The sequence below is a fragment of the Pan paniscus genome, chromosome 17 (assembly GCF_029289425.2).
Source record: "Pan paniscus chromosome 17, NHGRI_mPanPan1-v2.0_pri, whole genome shotgun sequence".
Classification (NCBI taxonomy): Eukaryota; Metazoa; Chordata; class Mammalia; order Primates; family Hominidae; genus Pan; species Pan paniscus.
This window is the reverse complement of record NC_073266.2, coordinates 3,291,967-3,317,117: the sequence shown is the minus strand read 5'-3', so window position 1 is coordinate 3,317,117 and position 25,151 is coordinate 3,291,967. Positions and strand designations below refer to the sequence as shown.

General features: G+C 36.1%; 1 pseudogene; it reads right to left on the bottom strand.

Annotated features, from left to right (window-relative positions):
* Positions 1 to 313: 313 nt before the first annotated feature.
* Positions 314 to 25,151, bottom strand: LOC117974326 (protein FRG1B-like; annotated as a pseudogene).

Below are 25,151 nucleotides of genomic sequence, written 5' to 3'. Positions count from 1 at the left end.
CTCCACTAGTGGATAAAGTCCACGGGAACAGGCAAGTTATTTTAAATCTGTATCTTCTGTTGTCAAGATCTGTAATCAGTTCTGCTCGCTGGACTGGGGAGAGGAACCAAGGGAACATGAGGGTGAACGGGTTGACATGGAGTCCAGGAACACACTGTGCCTACATGCAGAATGTTTGTGCCAGGAAAGCCAGTCAGCAGGCAGATGGTCTCAGATACCAAGCTAGGGTTGGGAAGCAGGATTCAGTCTCCTGAAGGCGTGTTCCTCATTCTGTGGTTTGTATCACTTGAACCAACCTCAGTCCTGAGGCAGAATTTCCCGTGGCATCTGATACACAGCCTGGATTTGGAGCACTCACTGGGATTAGATGCCACGGGAATATTGTGTTTAGGAACTCTGAAAGAGATAGGCTTCAACAAAGCAGACCTAAGCAACACGTAGCGTCTGAACTTCTTTATCAGCTTCCATTCCAGCCCAAGAGGACAAAAGCATCACATACATATCCACTGTGGCAAACCTTTCCTCAGTAGGGAGTTTTCCCAGTACTACTCTCCCCTCTGTTCTGAGACTACTTGCTCCTTTGTAATGTTTCTACTTTCTGTCCCACTCCCTAATAGATGATTTGTCCTTTCTGCCCGGCCCCCTAGTTCTGATATTTGGATTGTCTGTGATCTGGATACTACTTAGGAGGTAGAATCAAAGCCTTGTTGATTGGATTGGGAGTTTCTAACTTCCTATTAAAGGCACTGATTAAGCATCTATTGTATAAAGTAAGTAAGATTATGATCCAGTAAGAAAGATTCCACAAGTAGCGCAGGAAGAATTGGTTTCTACTACACTTCATGCTTCAGGACAGGAAATCCAGAAAAAAATTATGTGGTATGTTAAGTGTGTACTGTAAGTTTCATTTCCATGTGAAAAACTGTAGTTAGCTAAAAAGTACATCCATGAAGAATCCTGATTAAACTTGTTTAATCCTGGTTAAACTAGGTACTAGCTAAATAATAATTTCACAACAACTCAAGAACTCTGTAAAAGCATTTCCTCTGAATATTTTATTCAGAAAAAAATACAAAAAGATAGGGCAGAAACAAAAATCTCAGTCATTTGCAGTATCTGTCGGCTTTCAATTTGGTTCTCTTTTTTAAACAAAGAAAAATAGTAAAATTAATCTATGTAAAACATGCCACATATATTCAACTGCTACTAAATATAAAAAGCTTTAAAACTGTGTGTTCAATTTTGGTTACTGTATTACCACAACACTTATATTAAAATATGTATACTTTCAAAGTTGGTTTCTATAAAAAATGGATTCTAATCTTATAAAAGTTATTTCCTAATATTCAATAAATGTCACCTAAGGGCTTTTTCAATCCAAATAGCAATTTTAATTATTATAGAATTTAAAGATGCTTTAAATTTCCATTTAATAGGGTGAGAATGCTGTATTATTACGAGTGATAAAAGTTACAGGACATAGAGGTTATTCCGTTTTAGAGTCCACATCCTGATTATATTTTATATCCTCTTCTTGATTTCTTACAACTAGATACATACTCACTTGCTCAGCTGGAAAAAACTCTTAACATTATTTACTGACTTTAGGTATGAACTCTACCAGCTAGTTAATAGAAAATATGTAATTAAACATTGCCTTTATCAAGTAATGTAAAAAAAGTGTAAGAGTAACTTTGCAACATAGGACTTGAATGAGCGGCTGGTGATTATCAAAATCTGGCACTTAATTGATTTATACTTGTACACTCACAGCTAAATGTCTCTACCTGTTTTTCTATGTTGTAAATCTAGGACACTACTTATCTACATAGGAAGAGTAATAAATATTAATAATGTGCTATGATAAACATCCTGCACTCTTCCAAATCTTACAATAAAACTGTTTCAATTTCACTTGTTCAGCTTTTATACTTAGTTTTTTAGTTGATCTATGCTTATTTTAAGGAACCTGAACTACTCTAACAGAATCCACATAATTTTTATATTAGTCAAACTGCTTCTTTCTAACTCTGGTTCTAATAGTTATAAAAAGATGATGATAAATTTATGAAGTAGATACAGTCAAACCTGAATTTCTTAAAATATATACTTAGAATCGGTTATAATTTTTAGATATTCTTTCTTGACAGTCTTTTCCCAAACTCATGATGTCCTCTCTAGGTAATATTGCCACACTCATAAATTAGAAATAAACACAAAAATGTGAAAACTACAGTAATTTAAGAGAATATAGGTTTTCTACATGCCATTTCTATGGGCTACTGAAAATAGTGAAAATAAGTAAATAAATAGCTACCTGTCCAGAAGCGTCTCATGAAAAATCCATCTTTCTGAGCCTTTTTTAAGAATTTTACTCTCTTCTTTACTTATTTTAAATTTGTGGTCTTGGAAGCTCTGAAATTTCTTTCTGCAAAGAAAATGTCTTCATTGAAAAATACCTCAAACTGATTATACATATTTACTATTAAATTTGTAAATACTGTTAATTTCTTTTTCACTTATTAAAAAGATCTAATTGTAGGCCAGGCACAGTGGCTCATGCCAGCAATCCCAGCACTTTGGGAGGCCAAGGCAGGTGGATCACTCGAGGTCAGGAGTTCAAGAACAGCCTGGCCAACATGGTGAAACCCCATCTCTACTAAAAATACAAAAATTAGCCGAGTGTAGTGGTGCGTGCCTGTAGTCCCAGCTACTCGGGAGGCTGAGGCAGGAGAATCACATGAACCTGGGAGGAGGAGGATGCGATGAGCCGAGATCATGGCACTGCACTCCAGTCTGGGGGACAGAGTGAGACTCTGTCTCGGGGGAGAAAAAAAAAAAAGTCTAATTGTATTTTTTTAAATAAGCTGGAGATTTTGAACAACAAAGATGACCTTCATAACCTCTCAAGAGGAGGGCCACTCATTGACTGGGTAGCAGAAGGCCCCACTTCTATTAAGTCATGCTGGCTGGAGTCCCCTGTGTCCTGGCCATAGCACAGCCTTTGACTGGCATCAGGCCCATTCTATGAATGAATAGAGAGATTGACTAACCAGAGTGACTACCTTTGGGAGCTGGTAGGATGATTAGGAAAACTGAACCCTCAAGAAGAGAAAAGCATTGAGCTCAGTGCTCTGTCCTAGAGGCTACATTGTGTTGCCTCTTCTTGTCCATCAGTTTTCATTTTTTCAGACAGGGTCTTACTCTGTCACCCAGGCTGGAATGCAGTGGTGATCCGAGCTCACCGCAGCCTTGAACTCCTGGGCTCAATCCTCCTGTCTCAGCCTTCCGTGTAGCTGGGCCTACAGGCATGCATCACCATCCCCAGCTAATTAGGTAATTTATTTTGAAAGCACTTTGAGAAGCACTTCACTGTCAAATCTGTAGGTCTAAAAGGAAAATCATACATACACATAATTGATTTCACATTGTTTTACATTTCCTTAGTCTTCTTCTGGAATGTCATCTTTTTTCTTGGTTCCTCTTTCAGCACAGGATCTAATCTAGATATTGGAAAAGAGAATCCAATGGGTTATATGTTTATCTTCCACCTTCCCCACTTTACGCATCACATAAGAACATTCGAGATGATTTCTTATGCAGAAGAAAAAATTAACTGAGCAACAATATTCAGAAAAAGACAGGTTCTGGCTATGTGTTTTTACTTCATATATATAATCTATATGAGTAAGTGCTATCACATGCTTTCTCCACAGCCCTTGTGTCAGAAACACTACAGACAAAATTATTTCAGAAACACTTTACACATCAGATCCTGCTAGGCAATAAAGAAATCATTAATTTAATTTTGTCCGCCAAGTGAATACACTGGGATCAAATTATCCCTAGTAGACAAGTGTTCATTTGATCAGATTAAAAGCTTAATAGCTATTTTACATTGCACAGACTATTACCAAAGTATTAAATCTTTTAACATTACACAACTTGTTTTTAATTAATTGTGACCCACCTCTTTTACTAGCTTCTTATATCCTCCTAAGTTTGGATAGATGTTTACTATCACATGTCATAAGTTAATTAATCTGCATTCAACAATTAGGATCGCCCACAGAACAGGCAATTGGCAATGGTAAGGACTCAAGTCTCCTAAGGGATCTCTGTGGCCAGAGTCCAGTTCCAGGGCTGCTTAGAAAGTGATGACAAATAACGTGTTTGTGCCAATGACATCTTTGTGACAGTTTTGATTGGAGGGGTCCCAGACCTGAAAACATTCCCTGCTAGGGCCTGTAGCACAATGCTACCTTTAGTAAGAGGGGTCTGTGTTCTGGTAGACAAGGCAAGCTCATAAAGGTGAAGGGCTGACAGAGATTAGGACAGCCTGCAATTAAATGGTACAAAAAGAGTCCTAAATAATCACTGTTCAGAGCTTCCAAGTACTTGACTAACCAAAAAGACCCAGAAAACTTTGTATTTCATCTGAAAATTGCTTTAAATCATGAAAAATGCAATCTTTGTATAAGTATCTTTGTATCTTTGTATAAGTGCAAAGCACTGCACATATATTTGCAATTGTTGCCTTCAGTAACACTTTTGTGATGATATCCAGATGAAAAATAATTTAAACATGATACAATAAAATATAAATAAATAAAATTAAATGTAAGTCACAAACCCATCTGCATTTCCCCAATGACCTGTTTCCTGAGAAGCAATGTGCTATGAAATACTGAGAGTGGCCTCTGGAGTCAGCTGGGCCTGGCTGCACATCCTGTCTTACCACACCTTGAAATCACTGTGATTTCCATGAACTGACTGACAAAAACCACGAGGATGTAAGGAGGGTCAGAGGCTGTCTTCCTGTCTGTAAGGCTGAGTTCAAATCCACCTCACAGGAGCATTATGGAAATTCAAGACTACAACGCATGTGCCGGATGCATGCAACGAAAAAATATAACATTTCACTTCTCTAACTGTAAGAAAATACCTACATTTTAGATTGAAATTGTTTTAGATTTAGATTTGAAAGTATCTGAAATCAAGACTATTCTAAAAAGAAAATCAAACATATGACCGGAAATCTAACATGAAGCACATACAGAGAATTGATAGATGCTTTTAAATTACATTGGTAGTAGAGAAAAATGTAACATAAATTTTTATGCTCTAATTATAAGAATGAAGGGCATTTTAGAAAAGGCATTTGCCCCCTCTCTTAGAGCCTTCCACTCTGGCCCCCACAATGCCTTACAGAGCAAATCTGGGTCAGACTGGATGCAACCTGTGATTCCCAACAGAGGCAAACAAAGTAAGGTTCTGGATGGTCAGTACTGGGATGGAATGCCAAGACACAGAAAAGCCATGTGTCAAGAAGGGGGGAGTTATTCTTTAGACACATCCTGGTATATGTTTATCATTAAAGATCAGTGCCTTTGCTCAGTACTGCGATGGAATGCCAAGACACAGAAAAACCATGTGTCAAGAAGGGGGGAGTTGTTCCTTAGACACATCCTGGTATATGTATATCATTAAAGATCAGTGGCTTTTGTGAGTCTAAAAAATTAATCCTTAAATGTTTTCATCAAGTTCCAGTTAACTACCTGATTTATCTAGGTTATATTAACAGTATTATTTGGAATTTCACCTTGATATGAAGATGTCTGTGTAACTTTTACAATGATGTAAAACAAAGAGTAGGATTAGGGAGGGCACAGGCCACTGGTGCAATGGATAACACATCTGACTATGGATGAGGGAATTTAGCCTGGAATAAGGAACTTTTATTTCCAGCTTAGTGATGCACATGAATTTTAAAAATAAAATAAAAACCATGTTTTATGTGATTCATGTTTCTCCTAATGCAAAGAAGACAGGTACTATTAATAAAAATATTTTTAAAATGTAAGGGCTAAGGCCTCAGAAGTTCTGCTATGATTTTTTACATTTCATAGAGTGATTATCATCACAGAAGCTCAAGCATTACATAAATACAAACACGTATACCCTGACCTGGTAATTCTGCTTCTGGAAATTTATCTTCAGGTCCACCCGCACATCTACAAATTGATGCATATTCAATGTTATGTACTGCAGCACTGTTTATAAGAGCAAAAGACTGGAAACAGCCTAAATTTCCATCTACAAAAGACTAAATAAATTAAGGTACATCCCTAAAATGGAATTTTGTGTGGCTGTTAAAAAAGAGAGAGAGAGAAAGAGAGGAAAAGCAAGACAAAGAGAAAACTTTCTACATTCAAACTAATAGTAGAAAACTCTCCAAGATACAATTTTAAGGAAAAAAAAATCAAAGTCGAGAAGACTATAGAGGAGGTTGTCTTTAGAGTAAAACAGTTGAAAATTATAAATATATTCATATGTTTATAAAGAAACTTTAGGAGGCTATAAAAAAACAAAACAAAGGGAACGAGGAACAGGAGCTGGGACACAGGTGAGTAAGATGCATGGCAGGCATGTATCTTAATCTTTATATGCTTTTATTTAAAAATGTTGGACCACGTGTACATGTTATCTATCTAAAAAATCAGATTTTAAAATACAAGCAAGAAAACAAGAAAATGAAAGCCTAAAAGGAGCATGTGGAACTACCAGAAAAATATACTAATCCATGGAGATAATGGCAAGGTAGTTCCTAGATGCACTGATTTGTCTAACATATTGTATAAACAAGCCATCAACTATGGGATTTATAATTTAAAATGAGTCTATTTGAAACACCACATTATAAAAAGCTATTAACTAAATCTTTAAAGTGACAGTAAATGATGACTTAACATTTTAAAGAGATACAGTCACATCGCATGTGTGAATGCAGTCATCTGTATAAAATGTCATCATTACCTTGATCATTTCTTCTTCTGCTGTTTTACTTTTTGCTTCTATGTCCCCTGCTTCATTGCATCTAATAAAGCAGCTATTTGAGGCCAACAAAGCCATTTTCCCCTAAGTGAAACAAAATAACAAAATAGCCATGAGGATACTTCTTGTGGAAGAAACATTAAGTGTTTAGACTGAATTAATTTTTCCTCCCTGATTTAAAAATCACAGAAAAGAACTTAGAGAAAAACCTGAAAAATATAATACAAGAACATATAGAAAAGGAAACCAAAATCACCTTTCATTTTACTATTCAAAGATTACCACAATAAACATTTGTAATGTATCTTCCTAGTAGGACTAAATTCTAATTAGATGAGGTAGGATTGCTTCCTTTCTGAAAGATCTACTGAAGATGAAACTGATTTAGTTCTGTTTGGAAAATTAACTTTAAAAACAGGAACATAATTATGAATGCACACTTTATTCAAATATTAACATTTTAAATAAAATTTATTTTCTTCACAATTAGAAAACATGAAAAGGTACATACAATACCTTTGGTGTTTTGAATTTAAGAATCAATGTCTGAGGGACTTTTGTGTGTGAAAATAAATATTCATATACATTTTTAGTTGTTTAATGTTTGATGTATTACACTGCTTTCTATTAAACAAAACTTTAAAAACAGATTTTCTTGTGTATCTAAATCTGGGTTACAAATTTGGTTAGCTTAACTCCCGTAACAAATATAATGTTTATTTATAACTTGTATTTGGTTGATTCTTTTGGAAAACTTGGAATACCATAACATTTAGACAAAATATTTATAAATACAATGATTACAAAATATGTTAACCTTATATCACATCCAGTTAAAAATGTGCTGATAACATGGATTTAATTTCTTAGTCAAGTCCCAAGGGCTGGGTGGTCTCTCATCTGGATGGCTCCTGGTGAGCCCTGGAACATGGCGGTGTGGTCCAAGGCGATTTAAACCTGTGCCACAGATTATTCAGCTGAGTCCTTTTTGAAATAGAGTTTTAAGACCCTCTTTCATTTAAATTTAAATTTTTGAAACTTAGCGTCCTTCCTAAAAATAAAATGAAAAGAACTTTCCTAAAGTGTTGTATTATTAGTACTATCTAAGTCATTATCCTGGCCTTATGAAATATTGGCATTTTCTACTGGTGTAACTTTTATTAGAAACATCTCATCACAACTAGTAGGATCATCTCAAAGGGGTTGCAACACATTAACAGGTAATGAAATCAATGTAGTGTTTCCTAAACGGTATTGGGTGGGCTGGGGGGAAAAGGAATACACACAGACACACAGAGGAAGGGGTAAAAGAGAATAAGAAATATCAAGGTGCATAACACCTGGATAAGTAAGTATTGTTAAGTACAACTCTTGCTTCAGTTATGCATATGTGTGTGCTGGGCTGCAATGTAAAAATGCATTTCTCAATGGATTGGGTCAAAATAGTTTTCAAGTCACTGACTTAAGATATTATCCTAGGGGATGAAGAAATTAGTCTAAGTGATTACCTCTTTCTGGTGGGATGTTTGTTTAATCTGTCAACTTAGAAAACACTGCTGAGTTCCTATTTTCAGTTCATTATTGTATACTACCAAAGCTGCTACTCAAAGGCTGAGCTTATCTTCTATTTGCTTGTTCTGCGTGGTACCCACTGGTCCTTACTGTTTTTGATATAGTTATCTACTTTTTAAAGACAGTTTAGCACTCACATATTTTTTGTTCAATCTTTACTTCTCTCACAGAAAAAGGAAATCATGTATTCTGTATCAACAAAGATTTAACAAAACATCCATATACTACAACTGTCTACTTACTAAAATTAAGAATTAGTATATTATCTTTCTTTCTTATATTAAAACTATCTTTTCATACACTAATTTAAGCTTATGAACTGAAAGTCTTTTAGAGATAATTTACTTCAATGAACTATTATTATTTATATTTTATACACAAATTGTCACAACTTGTTCTTAGCTAGCTCCACTGTTCTCTTACAGTCTGTAATGTTTCTGAAAGCATCCATGATTTCTGCTACAAGGAACATACTTAGGAACTATTCTGTTTTCCTACTCTGTGACCTAAAATTGACTGGTTCTTCGGTGGAAATGAGATCCATATCTAGGCACTAATGGTACACAGAAATAATTGTGGGCAAAAGTACTAAAGCTATTTTTGTTGCACTATATTTTGAGATCTCTTTAAGGCTCTATGTTCTTACTGATTTATTCCTATTTAATGTATTATACTATTGCATCCTACTTTTTCTTTTTAAATATATTATGATTGACTGTTACAGACTTTCTGTTAAACTGACAGGAAGTTTTTATAAACAATAACAGCACTTATATTTTTAAAGGCTGGTTCCTATTGTTCTCTTGGTTCAACTGCATCTGAATGCCCAACAAGAAGCTCATCTGAATTTATACCAAGATATTTTCCATAGCCAGATTTCAGGGCAATTCTATACATTAATAAGATAGATAAAATTTAAAAACTGACAGAAAATTAATTATAGGACATCAAAACAGGACATGTGTATGTGTGGGGGTGTGTACATATCTAAAATTTCAGACTGGACATATTCCAAGTGTTCAGAAGATGCATGTGGCTGAGTGGTGACTCACACCTGTAATCTCTGTGCTTTGGGAAGGCAATGGGAGAATTGCTTGAGGCAAGAAGTTCAAGATCAGCCTGGACATCATAGTGAGACCCCATTTCTACAAAAAATTTTAAAAGTTAGCTGGGCATGGTGGTGTGCACATGTAATACCAGCTACTTGGGAGGCTGATGCAGGAGGAGTGCTTGAGCCCAGAAATTTGAGGTTATAGTGAACTATGTTCACACCACTGCCCTCCAGCCTGGGTGACAGAGTGAGACTCTGTGCCTTCAAAAAAAAAAAAAAAAAAGCTACATGTGACTAGTTGTTGCTATATTGGACAGTGCAGTTTTAAATTTAGTTTCATATTTTGCTTTTTTAATATAAACATTGTACCTTATATATTACATAATAAATATTTTCAAAATTCGTCATTCTTCAATTATACCTCTTTAGTTATGAACTTCAATAATTACTAAAACTTTATGTCATTAAACTGTTTTCCAGAAAATGCTGCTTCCATTTACATTCTTACCTCAAATTAACAGAGCATGTTTTGTATCATGGATTTTTTTTTAAACATTATGACTCTAAAAAAATACTTGAAAACGTGATATGGAAAAAACAGTATCCTATTAATTTGCATTTTAGTAGTTAACTAGAATAACAATTGTTTTTCTTTTCCTTTCCTTTTTAGTTTTTAGATTATCTGGTAATGTGCCTTGTCCACTTTTCTATTCAGATCTGATTGTTCGCAATTTTTCTACTGGGGTCTTCAGTGCTATGAATTTTATACAAGATACATATGAAGAGTAAGAACTCACTGCCTATTAAGATTGTTGTAAATATTTTCCTCATTTGTCAGTTAATTTTCTTTATATTCCTTTTTTGTTTATAATTGTAAAGCAGTTTAAAACTATTGAATTTTTTCTTCCTCTGCTTTTATTCTTTGTCTTTCACCCTACTTATCTGACTTCCAAAGAAAGTACAGAAATAATCATCTTAATGTGATTTTTTAAAATTATGATTTCTTTTACCTTACCAAGAATCTCCTTGGATGCCAGAATTGACTTTTACTCCTTTATACGTTAATGATTATATAACAGAAATCATTATCATGTCGATGTAACCAATTACTAAAATATGTAAATTCACTTTCAGTATCTTTTACCCAAAGAATCATTCTATACTTCTGCACAAGGTGAGAATAAAAAAGGCTACTTTATAAAATGACTGAAAAAATAGTGAGTAAAAATATTCTTTTGGTCGTTATGATGCTGTAACATTCTCTGCTGGTTTCAACAATATTCCTTTTTTTAGTCTTCCTGTTTGTCTTTAGACTTCCAAACAGTGAGTTTAAATATCATAGCAACAGTGAACCAGGTTTTGCACTATTTGATTTATTTTTTAATCTATCTTACTTGGTGTGTGAAATTATTAATCTTCATTTTTTAACTTACATATCTTTTTTCCAGCCTAGCATTATATATTGATAGGAAATCCACTAAAAGTAGATCACAAAATCTACTTTTCAAAAAAGCTATTTCGTTTTTTATATCAAAATTACTGTGGGCTTAAGACAGATACTAAAATTTTTAATGAATACAATTAAATTTTTAAAATAACTGGTTACTAATTATATTACAACATAAGCTCACCTGGAATCAGATAATTTGACAGCCATAAACTGCTCTGGAGGACTAGGGCCCTCATCAACTATTGGAGAAAAAACGTTTGAAAATAAATTTGACATTTGCTATAAATATAAAGACATTATTTTGCTTTAAAAAATGTGGCTATTTTCTTCCGCAATTAAATGTAAGAATATTCAGATATACTGATGTCACTGTAATACTGTATCTTTGGAATCAAGATCTATTTTACCTTCTTGTAACTACAGTGCTAATTTTATACACTGAGTAAGACAGGGTGATATAATGCTTATTTAATAACTTTCAAGATAGCTTATCTTTATGTTTTAAAATACAGTCATAAATAAGCACTTATTTAAAAAAGCTAAACGCTTTCATTTATTCAATGGATGGCCTTGCTGACCAAATGATACTGCTTTTTACCTTCTAATTACTTCATATCTCATTAGTGCTTCCTCTGATGGGCTAAAGAAAATGAGGAAACTTCAAATTGTTAAATGCACCCAGGTTAGTTTTGGTAATAGGTCTGAATAAAAAAGAAATTCAAATATGTTTGACTCAAGTAGGTTTTCTTTTTTCTTTCCACTTACTATTTTAATTATTCATATTGTTTTGATTTCCAAAGATACTCTTATGGAACTATATGGAATGTTTTCAAATGCTTATATTAGAAAGAGGGACTTCCCAATGGCTGGTAAATATTAAGGAATTAAAAATTGGAAGAGTCAAATGCAATGGTTCCATTTCTTTGGAAAATGTTTGAGACTAGTTAGAGTTTGGCCTGAGTGAATGAATGTCCTAAAATCTACACTTGTGGCAGGATCTTCCCTTCCAGACACAAACCTTCTTTGTGTGGAGCTCCCAGGGTAAAAAGACCATTGTCGAGTGCATGTATATAGGTTCCCTCATCCATTTCAATGGCTATGGTTCCTGAAATTCCACCAAAGTTTGTTACCGTCCACCAGATTCCTAAAAAATAAAATTGATATTTCAACTTTACATTTTAGTTTTGACACAGAGTTCTTTGTTATTATAACTTAGTTTTTAAAACTTTTTATTTTGCAGTCATAAGAAATACTACAAAGATCTCACATATCCTTCACTCACTTTGTCTCAATGATGACATCCTGCATAAGTATCATACATTGTTAGAATCAGGAAACTGACATTGATATAATCCATGAAGCTTATTCAGATTTCACCAGTTTTACATGTACTTGTTTGCATGTATGTGCACAGATTCATGTGACTACCAGCACAGTCAGGATTAGGTTTTTAAAATACACAATAGCAACATACAGCCAGGCATGGGGGTGCATGCCTGTAATCCCAGCTACTTGGGGAGCTGTGAAAGAGGATCACTTGAGCCCAGGAGTTCAAGGTTATAGTGAGCTATGATCACGCCACTGCACTCTAGCCTGAGTGACAGAACAAGATCCTGTCTCAAAAAAAGACCAAAACAAAACAAAAGGCAACATGTGAGGGTACAAAGTGATATATGGAGAACGGTCTCTCTCATGATAGACCCCAGCCATCTATTCATGCCTGCTTTCCCGAGGCAATGCCTATCATAATGCTTCTTAAAAATGCCTCTACAGGAAGACTTTCTAGCATAGTAATCTTTTTTTTTTTTTTTTGAGATGGAGTCTTGCTCTGTCACCCAGACTGGAGTGCAGTGAGGCAGTCTTGGCTCACTGCAACCTCCACCTCCTGGGTTCAAAGAATTCTCTGCCTCATCTTCCCAAGTAGCTGCAGTTACAAGAGCCTGCCACCATGCCTAAATATTTTTTTTTGTATTTTTAGTAGAGATGGGGTTTCACCACATTGGCCAGGCTGGTCTTGAACTCCTGACCTCGTGATCCACCTGCCTCTGCCTCCCAAAGTGCTGGGATTACAGGTGTGAGCCACTGCACCCGGCCAGTAATCTTAACAACGATTTTAGATTGAAAGCAAAATGAGCAGAATCTATGTCTATGTATACTAATTTCCAATTTGCCAATAGAAATGTTAGACTCTAGCAACAATTATTTTAGCAGCTGTTATAAAAGTTTACATCTTAATGTTAAAAAATATCCTCAAACCTTCTCCTAAATTGTACTTTAACTAGAGTAGAAATGAGTCAATCATTAACTGGATATGACATATTAAGGAATTCTTGTTAATTTTACAAGGTCTGATAATGACATAGTATAATGTATAAAAGTAAACAACAAAACAGGTGATGAGAGAAAGACATACCACATTAAGAAATGTACATTTATGTACTTACGGGTAAAATGATGTAATATCTGTGATTTTACTTAAAATTTTCTTGTAAAAAACGTGTGTGGGGGGTGCATGTAAATGAAAGGAGATTGGCAAAATATTGATAATTAATGCTGGGGCCTGGGCACATGGGGGACTCATTATATTCTTCTATGTATGGATTAGTTTGGATATTTCCATAACGAAAAGGTTTTAAAGATTCAGTTAATTCCACTGCACAAAATTTTCTATTCAACTAAACATTTCATGCTTTTCATAATCAATTTTAAAATACATAAAATTTCAGCTAAAATGAAGTTGGACCCTTATCTAACACCAAACACAAAAAGTAACTTAAAATAGACCACAGACCTAAATGTAAGAGATAAAGTTACAAAACTTTTAGAAGAAATTGGAAAAGCTTCACGACAATGAATTTGGCAATGATTTCTTATATAGAACATCAAAGGCACAGGCAACAAAAGAAAACACAGACAAACTGGACTTCATCAGAATTAAAAACTTTTGTGCATCAAGAACCACTGTCAACAGAGTAAAAGGCAACCCAGAGAATGGAGAAAATATTTGTAAACTACATACAATATAAGGAATTAATATCCAGACTACATAGAGAACTCCAAAAAGACAAATACCACAATTCAAAACTGGGCAAAGGATATACATGGACATTGCTCCAAAGATGATATACAAATGGCCAATAAGCACTCGAAAAGATGCTCAACATCACTAGTCACTAGGGAAATATAAATCAAAACCATAATGCAATACCACATCACACCCATTAGAATGCTATTATCAAAACAAACAAAAAACAGAAACCAAGAAAACCAGAAAAACAAATGTTGGGCAGGTTGTGGAGAAACTGAAACCCTGTGCAATGCTGGTGGGAAGGTAAAATGGTGCATGTATTTAAATGTCACTGAAGTGTACACATAAAAACAGAAAAACTGGCACATTCTCCTTGAAGAGGTCCTTCTTCAAGGAGAACTACAAACCACTGTTCAAGGAAATAAAAGAGGATATAAACAAATGGAAGAACATTCCATGCTCATGGGTAGGAAGAATCAATATCGTGAAAATGGCCATACTGCCCAAGGTAATTTACAGATTCAATGCCATCACCATCAAGCTGCCAATGACTTTCTTCACAGAATTGGAAAAAACTACTTTAAAGTTCATATGGAACCAAAAAAGATCCCGCATTGCCAAGTCAATCCTGAGCCAAAAGAACAAAGCTGGAGGCATCACACTACCTGACTTCAAACTATACTACAAGGCTACAGTAATGAAAACAGCATGGTACTGGTACCAAAACAGAGATATAGATCAATGGAACAGAACAGAGCCTTCAGAAATAACGCCATGTATCTACAACTATCTGATCTTTGACAAACCTGAGAAAAACAAGCAATAGGGAAAGGATTCCCTATTTAATAAATGGTGCTGGGAAAACTGGCTAGCCATATGTAGAAAGCTGAAAATGGATCCCTTCCTTATACCTTATACAAAAATCAATTCAAGATGGATTAAAGACTTAAACGTTAGACCTAAAACCATAAAAACCCTAGAAGAAAACCTAGGCATTACCATTCAGGACATAGGCATGGGCAAGGACTTCATGTCTAAAACACCAAAACCAATGGCAACAAAAAGCCAAAATTGACAAATGGGATCTAATGAAACTAAAGAGATTCTGCAAAGCAAAAGAAACTATCATCAGAGTGAACAGGCAACCTACAAAACGGGAGAAAATTTTTGCAACCTACTCATCTGACAAAGGGCTAATATCCAGAATCTACAGTGAACTCAAACAAATTTACAAGAAAAAACAAACAACCCCATCAAAAAGTGGGCGAAGGACATGAACAGACACTTCTCAAAAGAAGACATCTATGCAGCCAAAAAACACATGAAAAAATGCTTATCATCACTGGCCATCAGAGAAATGCAAATCAAAACCACAATGAGATACCATCTCACACCAGTTAGAATGGCGATCATTAAAAAGTCAGGAAACAGCAGGTGCTGGGGAGCATGTGGAGAAATAGGAACACTTTTACACTGTTGGTGGGACTGTAAACTAGTTCAACCATTGTGGAAGTCAGTGTGGCGATTCCTCAGGGATCTAGAACTAGAAATACCATTTGACCCAGCCATCCCACTACTGGGTATATACCCAAAGGACCATAAATCATGCTGCTATAAAGACACATGCACACGTATGTTTATTGTGGCATTATTCACAATAGCAAAGACTTGGAACCAATCCAAATGTCCAACAATGATAGACTGGATTAAGAAAATGTGGCACATATACACCATGGAATACTATGCAGCCATAAAAAATGATGAGTTCATGTCCTTTGTAGGGACATGGATGAAATTGGAAATCATCATTCTTAGTAAACTATCACAAGAACAAAAAACCAAACACCGCATATTCTCACTCATAGGTGGGAACTGAACAATGAGAACACATGGACACAGGAAGGGGAACATCACACTCTGGGGACGGTTGTGGGGTGGGTGGAGGGGGGAGGGATAGCATTGGGAGATATACCTAATGCTAGATGATGAGTTACTGGGTGCAGCACACCAGCATGGCACATGTATACATATGTAAGTAACCTGCACATTGTGCACTTGTACCCTAAAACTTAAAGTATAATTATAATAAAGAAAAAAAAAAGAAAAACTGGCCAATTCTATATTCTGTATATTTTACCTCCACACACACACACAAAAACAATGGAGAAAAAGAAAATTAATCAAAATTAAAATTTCAGCTAAAGACGATTAGAAAGCAATAAAACTAATGACAATTTAGATGATTGAGTTATAGCTACAATTGTTTTCAGTAAAAGAAATAATGCTTTATTCAGAATCATTATGAACAGTGTGATGATTAGCAAGCCTTTCTTATAAATGTAACAGTTAATAATTTTAACTTAGTTTTATTTTGTATGTTCTATGCCACGTTCACCAAGTACACTTAATATTAAATAAAATCATTTAAATATAATATCTCATTAATGTTTTGCAAATGAAGAAGAAATTTCTGGCAGACAAGCTCCTCAAAATTTTCACACTCTGTCCAAGTAGGGAAATGATACAATAACATTACTTATAATATTGTCAACTGAAAAAGAAATTACTTTGAGCAGATGCCAGTATTTTTTCTCAATGGGATTTCAAAGAATAAGAAAGCTAAACACAGTATCATCAAGAATTAAATGTGAGCATTCTGTCTACTTTCTGCAAGTGGCCTACATTCAACCTTTGAAGGTATGCTTATATGTTTAGCGACTAAAGTAACATAACATAATATTTAACGGTGCCACTCCGGGGTTTTAGCTGTGAAAAAGCAGTGGATCCTAAGAACAGTGGGCACTGAAGTTGCCTGTCTCTACGTCAGGTGACAGCTCAAGCTGTGTATATGCTGCAGACGCCCAAGCTGAATTTAAGAGAATCCACTCAAAAACATTACTTGCTATTTAGACACATGCTTAAAGTTATTTCCTTTTAAACCTTAGGCAGATGGTGAAATATTTCCGCTGTGTTGTCTCACAATGCATAACAAAGCTTTTCACATATTTTCACATAGTTGAGAATGTTCCCATATGTCTGGCATGCCTGTAATCCAGCACTTTGAGAGGTGGAAGCAGGAGAATCATTTAAGCCCAAGAGTTCAAAATCAGCCTAGGCAACAAAAGGAGACCCCCATCTCTACAAAAAAATTAAGAAATTAGCTGGGTATGGGGGTACAAGGCTGTGGTCCCAGCTACTCGGGAGTCCAAGGTGAGAGGACTGCTTGAGCCTACGAGGTCGAGGGTGCACCAAGCCATGATCATGTCACTGCACTCCAGCCTGAGCAACAAAGCAACAGCCTGTCTCAAAAAAAAAAAAAACAAAAAAAAAAAACTGGCCCGATGCACCAGTGTCATGGCTGATAAGATACTACCAGGGCACCCTCATTCTAGCATCAAGGCTGTGTGACAGCTCACCTCACATTCTGACTAACCCAGTGCTTCTGTGCTAAGGACCCCCTTAAATCTCTGCCTTCATTATGTGCTTGGCACAAAGGAATGATATATCTTAGATTTGGAAAGGGAATTTTCTTCCCCAATCTTACTGTAGTCTAAGTACTCTTCACAGACCTTCTATTAACCCATAGCTGACTTAGCTTTAGTTCCTGGGTAAATCAAATTTGTGTTTTGCAAACTACGATGTTGTAAGTTCAATTGCTTCTGAATCTAGCAGAGCTCAGTGAAAATCCTTGCTTACAGACAGGCTCATTTTTATTAATGTCACACATGGTACTCTCCATGTGAAAGACAGAGTTTCTTTCATCCTATTTACCAATCCCTTCAGATCCTTGTGAGGAACCAACAGAGGGGCTTTAAAAAATTAAAAGGTTTTTTTCTTTCCCTTCACAAATAGGCACTTGCTTACTTATACGGCAAGTTTAGAAAATCCACAATGCAAAAGAAGGTGGAAGGACAAAGAGAAAAAGATGCAGAAGGACTTCCTCTTCCAGCCAAGATGGACTTGCCCTCCCACCATGACCAACGAGAAAACTGAAACTGGATAGAATATTTGAGAAAACTGTTTTCGGGGACTGGAACACAGGCAGAACAGGACTGTGATATTTGAGAACAGGAAAACACAGGAGGCAAATCTCACACACACTTCTGTTTTCTGCCCAATGGCAGTTTCTTGACCACGCAGAGAGGTAGAGACCTCCAAAAATGAGGCAATGTCACTGTCACTAAGCTGAGAGTCTTGCAGTGCTAACATGTTTGGAGTTTATAGAATAAGGTACTGGAGAAGAGGGAACTACATACAGGTGAGGCCTCTGAATAGTATGCAAAAGTTCTCTGCAGGTCTGGGGCCAAGGGCTGGGGGGAGTGCATACAGTAGGCAGGCTCCACAAGGCCTCTGCAGAGTAGCTGGCACTTCTGAGGGCTGACTGGAGATGCCAGAGATCACACAAATTTGGGACACAGCAGAGTGGACAGAACTCACCAAGTATACTTAGAACATGTGGCTGAGGCCCATGAGGATGAGCCTTTCCTAGAGTAAGAGTCACTGTCTAAGTCTACAGGCAAAAACCTAATAAATAACCACGAACTAACAAAGGCCCGGCTTGACAGGAGAAAAAGGGTGGTCAAATAATTTAACTAGGCATCAAGATATTTAACAGAAATAAAGGTTAAAATGTTATGAAAATGAAAGACTGAATTTATAAGGAAGACTTAACAATCCTAAATGCGTACACATGACAGCTTCAAAATACTTTAAGCAAAAACTGCTCAAGTAGACAGATCTAGAATTACAGCTGGAGATTCTAACATAACTCTCATTACATTGTAGGATGAATAAAAAATCAGTAAGGACACAGATGTGCATAGTCACAAGCTCCACCAGTTGATCTAACTGACATCTAAAAAACACTGAACCGCCGGGTGCCATGGCTCACGCCCGTAATCCCAGCACTTTGGAAGGCCGAGGTGGGTGGGTCGCCTGAGGTCAGGAGTTTGAGACCAGCTTGGCCAACGTGGTGAAACCCCATCTCTATTAAAAATATTTAAGAAATTAGCCAGGCATGGTGGCAGGTGCCTGTAATTCCAGCTCCTCCGGAGGCTGAGGCAGGAGAATCACTTGAACCTGGGAGGCAGAGGCTGCAGTGAGCCGAGATTGTGCCACTGCACTCCAGCCTGCTGGGCAACAGAGCGAGAATTCGTCTCCAAAAAAAAAAAAAAAAAAACCCTGAACCAACATCTGCAGAATACACATTCTTTTCAAGTGTACGTAGAAATTCACTAAGAAAGTATGTTCTCCAACTATACTATAAATGAATTAGAAATCAGCAACCATAACATACCTATAATATCTCTATGTAGTAGAAATTAAAAACAATACACTTTTAAATAACTCAAGTGTCCATGAAAAGAAAAATCACAAGGAAAACTAGATAATATTTTGAATGGAATGAAAACGAAAACAGAATGTGTTGACTATAACTAAAACTAAAGTGGAATGAAGAGATCTAACTCTCTTCTTCAGAAGCAATAAAACAAGAGCAAAGTAAACTGAAAATAAGTTAAAGGGAGGGGAAAAAAAAGACTGAAAATACATGAAATAAAAAATGAAAAAAAGATAAAATAAGTAATACTGAAACAGGCTTGTCAAATCCTGAGGACTGCATGTGGCCCAGGCCAGCTTTGAATGCAGCCCAACACAAATTCATAAACTTTCTTGAAACATTATGAGATTTTTTTTTTTTTTTTGGCTCATCAGCTTATCGTTAGTGTATTCTATGTGTGGCCCAAGACAATTCTTCTCCTTCGATTGTGGTCCAGGGAAGCTAAAAGATTGAATACCCCTGTAGTAAAAGATCATTAATGATCTAAAATAAATGATCTTATAAAGAATTTATAAACCTCCAGCTAGACTGACTGATCCAGGAAAAAATAGAAAAAACACAAATTGCCAATATGAAGAGACTGCAATACAGATTAGATTCTACAGACATTAAAAGGATATTAAAGGAATATTCTGAACAATTTTATGCCAATAAATCCAACAACTTGGATGAAATGAAATTTTCCTAAAAGACACAAGTTACCAAAACTGACAACAGAAAAATCTGAACATATCTCTTAAAATATCTTAATTCTCCCACAAAAAATTAAAACCAAACCAAACAAAACCCTCTAGGTTCAGATGACTTCACTGGTAAATCCTATCAAACATGTAAAGAAGAAATCATACCGATCTTACACAGCTATTTCCAAAAACAGGGAAGGAGACAGCACTTCCCATCTAATTTTATGACACCCAGTATCGCCTTGACACCAAAATCAAATAAAGCCATTACAAGAAAAGGATACAAAAGTTCAATATCTCCCATCAACACCAATATAGAAATCTTAAAAAAAAAAAAAAAAAAAAACCTAGAAATCAAATCTAGCAATATCCCAAAAGGCAACGCACCACAACCAAGTGGGGTTTATCTCAGGGATGTAAAGTTAGTTTAAAAGTTGAAAATGAAACCAATGTAATTCATTGGCAAAATGAAGAAAGTTGTATAATCATCTCAGCAGACACAGAAAGAGGCATTTGACAGCATTAAACATTGTTATGATAAAAAACTCCCAAGAAACAAAGTTTAAAAGGAATGTCCTCATTTTGATAAAGGTTTTCTCTGTAGATCCTAGAGACACCATACCATATGGTGGACTACTGAAAGCTTTCTGCCTAAGCTTGGAAACAATGCAATTATGCCCATTCTCGTGACTTATGTTCAACACTATGGAAGTCCTGGGCAGTATAATAAACCAATAAAAAGCAAGACAAGATGTAAGGATCAGAAAGAAAGTAAAATGATAGTCACAGGAAACATAATTGCAAATTTCTTAGTATTCTATATAAACAAACCACTAGAAGTAATAAGTGAAACAGACTTATGAGACTACAAAGTCACTATACAAAAATCAATTGTATATCTACATACTGACAGCAGACAACTGGAAAATCAAATTCAAAAGTTCTACTGACAGTAGTGTACAATTATAAAATACTTAAGAATAAATTTTTAAACAGGCATGCAAGACTGCTACATTGAAAATTATGAAATATTGAGGCCCAATATTAAGATGTTGATTCTCCCCCAAATGATCTAGACTCAATACAATTCTCCGAGAAAATCCAACAGGCCTCACTATAGAAATTAATAAACTAATAGTAAGTACAAAGTTGGAGGACACACACTACCTGATCTCAAGACTTCATGAAATTATAGCAATCAAGAGAAATATACCAAAAGAAAAACAGACAATCGATAGAACAGGGTCCAGAAATAGACCAATATATAGAAAGATAATTGATTTTTTATGAAGATATGAAACTGGATTAATGGAAAAAGGAAACACCAGTGGTGCTGGCACAAATGGCTATCAAGATGTTAAAAAAAAAAAAAGTATATTTTGAAAACAAACTCACACCATGCCATAAATTAATTTGAGACTAAAGACAGATGTAATGTAAAAACTAAAACTATGATGCCTCTAAAAGACAACGTAGAATATTTTCCTGACTTTGGGGTAAGCAAAGATCTCTTAGATCAAAGAGATAAGGTAGTAACCATAAAAGAAAAAAATAAACTAAGCTTTATAAAAATTAACAGCTTCTGACCATCCTGGCTAACATGGTGAAACCCTGTGACTACTAAAAACACAAAAAATTAGCTGGGCGTGGTGGCAGGTGCCTGTAGTCCCAGCTACTTGGGAGGCTGAGGAAGGAGAATGGCATGAACCTGGGAGGTGGAGCTTGCAGTGAACCGAGATTGCGCCACTGCCCTCCAGCCTGGGCGACAGAGTGAGACTCCATCTCAAAAAAAAAAAAAAAAAAAAAAAAGCTGTCCATCCAAAAACCACCATTAAGAAACTGAAAAGGAAAAACTCAGACTGGGAGAAAAGACTGACAACACCATCAACTTTTGGCAAGGGTGTAACTGGAGAACTAATTCATTCTTGGTGGGAGGGTAAAATGGCACAACCACTTTAGAAAATTTTTGGCAGTTTCTTATATAGTTAAACATTCACTTATCCTTTGACACAGCAATTCCACATCTACATATCTACCCTAGATATATACCCTAATTTTAGAATTGTTGATTTGCCATTTCAAAAGCAATGATTCTTCCAGAACATTAGTTTTATACCATTCCATATTTTATATATTTTTAAGCTTCCATAATTTATCAAGATTCAAAATGCAACTTGCCAAGTTTTAAAACAGAAAAAAAAAGTATGGAAACAGCTAAACGGAAAACAGGCTGGTTAAGTGTGTTTGGGTCAGTTTATTTCTAGTATCATTTACAGGCTACCCTGATATTGTATTTAAAATTTTCATTCATTTCAGAGTTCACAAAATAATGATTTTTCCTGTGAAGATACTTCGTTTAAGAGACAACTGACTTCTACAACTAAAATGTATACATGTTCAAAGAAAATAAATTGTAAAATATATTTGGTTGAATAACATTTACATTAAGCCTTTAAAATTATGTATCAGAATCTCTGGCTATTAAGCAGTCTAATGGTGCCTACTAAGTCAGAGAGTTGTAATTCTTCTCTCCTGTGCTCTGTTCTGATAATGAAGTAAAGGCATCAGTAGCATCTACTGTGCTAAAGAATAAATGGAATTTACAAATGTAGGTAATATTTAAGCACTTTAAGACAAATATGAATACATCATAAATTTCTAACTAGGAAAATATTTTCAATGAGATCTCAAGAACTGTTAACTTTTTTTCAGAATAAAGCACTGAAATCTCACTCACCAACATATCAAACTGGGTTTCTTCATCTTCTTCTCTTCTTATCTTTCCTCTTTTTCTTCTTACTACAGGACATAATTTATATAGATGAGTTTAGGTATATCGATTTGTGTGATAAATAAATATCATAAGATTGAAACTTGGAAGTCTTTTAAGCTGTTGCATTTATAAATTATTTATTTAGGAAGACTTACATTGCTATGCCCTCTTAAATACAGTACTGAGAAGTTGCTTCAGGCTTTGTACATATCATGTTAAAGTTCAAAGCAGATTGTAGAGCCACACTGCCAGATTTTAAATCCTGGTTCTGTCATTTCTTAGCTCTGTGATTTTTGGAAAAGGTACTGAATCTCTCTGTGAGTCAGTTTCCCCACTTAAAAAATTAGGATAATAACTTAACACTTAAGGCTATTGTGAGGATTAAGAGGTAATATGTATCTTCACACATTGCTGGTGGAAATGTAAAATGGTGCAGCATCTACAGGAAACAGTTTGGGGTTCCTCAAAAAGTTAAAGAGTTACCATATGACCCAGCAATTTTACTCCTAAGTATGTATACCCAAGGGAAATGAAAACATACACCCACAAAAATACTTACATAAGAATATTCACACTAGCATTAGTCACAATAGTCAAAAAGGGGAAACAACCTAAATGTTCATCAACTGATGAATGGATGAACAAAATGCTACATCCATACAATGGAATACTATGCAGTCATAAAAAGGAACAAGTGCTACAACAATGATGGACCTCAAGAATGTTATAAATGAAAGAAGCCAGATACAAAAGGCCACATGTTGCATGATTTCTTAGGAAATATTCAGAATAGGCAATTTCACATAGATAGCAGACTAGTGGTTGCCAAGGACTAGGAGAGGGGGAGGATGGGATGTGACTGCTTTAATGGGTAGGAAGAGATTCTTCTGAGATGATGAAAATGCTGAGCAACTAGACAGTAGTGAACCTCTTGAATATATACTAAAAACCACTGACTGTAAAAAAGGGTGAATTTTATAATTATGAATTACATCGCAATAAAAAAAAAACCCAAGAGCGATTTGAAAAAAGTTAATGTGCAAAGTGCCTACAACAATTTCTTGGTGCATTGAAAGTGCTATATAAGCATTAATTATGATTATTACGATAATCTTAAGACACTCTTGTCTGCATTTTCATCATAAAGTTTTCAGAAGATAACTCACCACTCCTCACAGGAAATTCACAGGGTAAAAATCTCACATTCATTCAGGATATACCTGCCGTTTATTCTGGCATCTTCATGAGGCCAGACTCCTCGAGAGGATTCTCAAGGGCAGTGGCTTCAGCTCACTCCTTGATATTTTCTTTCCATCTTGCCTAACAATATCAAAAGCTTTGTTTATCACGGAGACCAGGAGGAAATGCTCAATATTTGTATGTACAGTTAACCTCAGGCAAATCTGCCAGTTATAAAAGAAGCGGGGATATGAATGCACAGGTATTTTTCTCCTAAAGAGCTAATAAATTACCACGACGACCTCCTCCTCACATTTGGCTCAATTTATTTACTGCATATATGTTCTCTCATTTAATCCTCAGTCTTCTAAAGGTATAAAAAATGGCCTGAAAGTATAAATGTGTAAACGGAGGTTCAAAGATATTTGATCTCTTAATGAGTAAATGGAAGTGCAGACATATTAACCAATTTGCCACAAATTACAAAATTAGTAAATGACAGAGTGCAGGTTCCAGCCCATATCCCTATCAAAGCCCATATACACCTCAACCACTGTGTGATTCATCCTGGTTTCACTCTACATATTAGCTTAGAAAAAATTAATCAATAATTTTTCCAGGAAGAGACAATGGAGAAAAGAATAATCCCTAATAAAGGAAGTTATTATCATGAACTACGAGATCACACTAACGCAGACCCACCAGGCAGAGACCTGGAGAGATGCCTCAGAGGACCGAAACTCGTGGGTACGGGGCCACGGGTCACCCGCCCGTCTATCCTGTTTCCAGGGTCGTCCGCGCGGGAGGCTGCCCCTCTCTGCACAGGCGCCAGGAACCGCGGTCCGGCCTCCGTCCAGCCCGGACAGGGGCCAGGGCGAAGCCTGGGAGGCCACAAAGCCGGCTCTCCGCGCCACGGATTCCACCGGATTCGAGGGGGTGGAGTGCGTCCGAAAAGAACTGAGGAGGCTCCCGCCGGAGCTGCAGGACCCACCTCTTCGCCTTCGTTCCCTTAAGCACAAGCTTGGTAGACTTCACATGGGAGTACTCGGCCATGGTTCCGGGAGACTTCTGCGCGGAGAGGCTGAAGCCGGCTCAGGACGAATATGTGACCCAGAGCAGCACCACGGCGGGGAGGAACAGAAGTGGAGGCGAAGTAAACACTCCCTAACAGCGTACGTCTGTCCAGAACCCGCCTTCGTCTTCACCCAAACGCTGAATGGCTGAGATTTCCACTTCCGGGTTT